The sequence below is a fragment of the Phoca vitulina genome, unplaced genomic scaffold, assembly GCF_004348235.1.
Source record: "Phoca vitulina isolate PV1807 unplaced genomic scaffold, GSC_HSeal_1.0 scaffold40, whole genome shotgun sequence".
Taxonomy (NCBI): Eukaryota; Metazoa; Chordata; class Mammalia; order Carnivora; family Phocidae; genus Phoca; species Phoca vitulina.
In genome coordinates this window covers 24,879,505-24,882,345 of record NW_022589743.1, presented here as the reverse complement: position 1 = coordinate 24,882,345, position 2,841 = coordinate 24,879,505, and the positions used below count along the sequence as shown (strand labels likewise).

At 39.0% G+C, this 2,841-nt stretch overlaps 1 pseudogene; it reads left to right on the top strand.

Moving 5' to 3' along the window:
• The first annotated feature begins 1,061 nt into the window (after positions 1-1,061).
• On the top strand, positions 1,062-1,408 carry LOC116647444 (annotated as a pseudogene).
• Positions 1,409-2,841: the final 1,433 nt, after the last annotated feature.

Genomic DNA, 2,841 nt, shown 5'->3' with positions numbered 1-2,841 from the left:
ATCGGGAGAGAATCTTCCGAGCAGACTCCCCGCAGAGCACGGAGCTCAACACAGGGCTCAACCCCACGACCCATGAGATCACAACCTGAGCTGAAATCAAGAGTTGGACACTTAATCGACTGAGCCACCCAGGCACCCCTCAAACTAGATTTTTTAAAAAGCTCAATAGGCACACCTTAAATATAAGGCTACAGGAAGGATGGAAGTAAAAGAATGCAAAAACCCATGCACTCAACAACAACAACAACAAAACAAACAATCCAATTTAAAAATGAACAAAGGACTTGGTTGTCCAAATAAATTATACAAATGGCCAAAAAGCAAACAAAAATATATGCAAACATCATAATCATTACAGAAATACAAATCAAAACCACAACGAAACAGCACCTTACACCCATTAGAATGGCTACTATTAAAAAACCCAAAACACAGAAAACAAATGTTGGCAAGGATATAGAGAAATTGGAACTCTTGTGCTCGGTTGGTAGGAATATAAAATGGTGGAAAGCAGTATGGTGGTTCTTCCAAAAATTAAGAATAGAATTACCATGTGATCCAGCAATTTTCCTCCTGGATATATAACCCAAAGAATTAAAAGCAGGGTCTCAAAGGGATATTTGTACACCCATGTTCATAGCAGCATTATTCACAACAGATGAATGGATAAGCAAAATGTGGTGTGTACACACAACCCCCCCACCCAACACACTGGAATATTGTTGAGCCTTAAAAAAAAGGGAGAAAACTCTGACACATTCTACAATATGAATGAACCTGGAGGACATTATGCTAGGTGACATAAATCAGTCACAAAAATACAAATATTGTATGATTCCTCTTATATGAGATACCTAGAATAGTGAAATTCAGAGATAGAATGGTGGTTGTCAGGGGTTGGGAGGAGGAAGAAGGGGCATTAATGGGTAAAGAGTTTCAGTTTATAAAATGAAAAGAGTTCTGGAGATTGGTTGCACAATAATGTGAATGTACTTAATGTCATTGAACCATTAAAAATGGTTAAGGTGACTCTTCCAGAGACGGCATCTACAGCATTCAGAATGGTCCAGTGTTTGACATACTGTTGTAGTCTGTCCTACGATACAGCCTCTAACAAAACTAGGCTGTCCAGAACCCTTGGTAGTAAAATCGTTTACCTTTATACCAAGAAGGTTAGGAAAGCACCAAAATCCACTGTGGTGTGTGCCCAGGCCAACTTCAAGGAGCGGTGACACCTACAGTTCTTATGAGGTTGTCTAAAATGAAAAAATACGTCAGCAGGGCCTATGGTGGTTCCATGTGTGCTAAGTGTGTTCGTGACAGGATCAAGTGTGCTTTCCTTATTGAGGAGCAGAAAATTGCTGTGTAATTGTTGAAGGTACAAGCACAGAGTCAGAAAGTTAAATAAAGGGGCACCTGGGTGGCTCAGTCGATTAAGCATACAGCTCTTGATCTCAGCTCAGGTCTTGATCTTCGGGTTGTGAGTTCGAGCCCTACATTGGGCCCCATGTTGGGCATGGAGCCTACTTAAAAAAAAAAAAAGAAAGAAAAAAAAAATGAAGCTCTTTTGAGTAAGAAAAAATCAAAATTCTTATTCTGTTAAAAAAAAAAAAAAGAGGGGCGCCTGGGTGGCTCAGTCGTTAAGCATCTGCCTTCGGCTCAGGTCATGATCCCCGAGTCCTGGGATCGAGCCCCGCATCGGGCTCCCTGCTCCAAGGGAAGCCTGCTTCTCCCTCTCCCACTCCCCCTGCTTGTGTTCCCTCTCTCGTTGTGTCTCTCTCTGTCAAATAAATAAAATCTTTAAAAAAAAAAGATTAAGATGAAAGTTATAAAACATTAATGAAAGAAATTGAAGACACAAACAATGGGAAGATGTTCATCCTCATGGATTGGAAGAACCAATATGGTTAAAACATCTATACTACCCAAATCAATCTACAGACTTAAGGCAATCCCCATCAAAATACCAACAACATTTTTCACAAAACTAGAACAGATAATCCTAAAATGTGTATGGAACCACAAAAGACCCCAAAAAGCCAAAGTAATCTTGAAAAAGAACGAAGCTGTAGGAATCACAGCCCCAGATTTTAAGATATACTACAAAACTGTAGTAACCAAAACAGTATGGTACTGGCACAAAATAGACATATAGATCAATGGAGTAGAACAGAGAGTCCAGAAATAACCCCATGCATTTATGGTCAATTAATTAATGACAAAGGAGGCAAGAATGTACAATGGGAAAAAGGCAGTCTCTTCAACAAATGGTGTTGGGAAAACTGGACAACCACATGCAGAAGAATGAAACTGGATCACTTTCTTACAGCATACATAAAAATAAACTAAAAACGGATTAAAGACTTAAATGTGAGACCTAAAACTAAAATTCTGAGAAGAAAACATAGGCAGTAATTTCTTTGACATCACCATAGAAACATCTTTCTAGATATGTCTCCTAAGGTAAGGGAAACAAAAGCGAAATTAAACTATTGGGACTACACCAAAATAAAAAGCTTTTGCACAGCCAAGGAAACCATCAACAAAACAAAAAGGCAACCTGAATGGGAGAGATATTTGCAAATGATATATTCAATAAAGAGTTAATATCCAAAATACATGAAGAACACAGACAACTCAACACCAAAAAACAAATAATCCAATTTTAAAAATGGGTAGAAGACATGAACAGACATTTATCCAAAAAAGATGTGCAGGTGACCAACAGACACATGAAAAGATGTTCAACATCACTGATCCTCAGGGAAATGCAAATCAAAACCACAATGAGGGGCACCCGGCTGGCCTAGTCTGAAGAGCATGCAAATCTGATCTCGGGCT